The sequence below is a fragment of the Monoraphidium neglectum genome (assembly GCF_000611645.1).
Source record: "Monoraphidium neglectum strain SAG 48.87 unplaced genomic scaffold scaffold02358, whole genome shotgun sequence".
Taxonomy (NCBI): Eukaryota; Viridiplantae; Chlorophyta; class Chlorophyceae; order Sphaeropleales; family Selenastraceae; genus Monoraphidium; species Monoraphidium neglectum.
Genome location: NW_014011270.1, coordinates 9127 through 9697, shown reverse-complemented (window position 1 = coordinate 9697; position 571 = coordinate 9127).

Sequence of the window (571 nt, the reverse complement as noted above, 5' to 3'; positions counted from 1 at the left end):
GTTTCAGGCGGGGTCACAGCAGGGTGTGAGGGGCCTGGTCGGCAGGCCGTGTGGAATGGGAGAGTGCGGAGAGAGCGTGCGCGGCGAGGCGGCGGGCTTCGCTCCGCCTGCGACCGCCTTGCGCGGCTAGGTGCCTGCACCCCCCGCCGCGGCCGCCGCCGCCGCGGGATGCTACGCGGACGGTTGCCGCTGCCAGCCATCCGTAGTCGCCTGCGGCCGCTGCCGCCGCTGGGCCCGGCGGCAGCATGAGCCTGCGTGTAACCATATCACCGCCGCCGCTGCAAAGTCATCCAACAAAAGCAACCCTGTTTTGGGGCATACTCGACTGCCAACCCATGCTGCCCCCACCGGCCCCACACACACCAATGTTGTCGGTGCCTGTGCCCGCATTCTTGCTGAAAGCGACCCCCGCCACCAGCCCCGCCCCCATATCGGCGAACGCGGGTCCGCCGCTGTTGCCGGGGTTGATGGCGGCATCGATCTGGAGGCTGGCCAGCCGCCCTGCCTGGTTGGATGAGGTTGTGTGTGTGTGTGTGTGTGTGTGCGTGTGTGCGTGTGCGTGCGTGTGTGC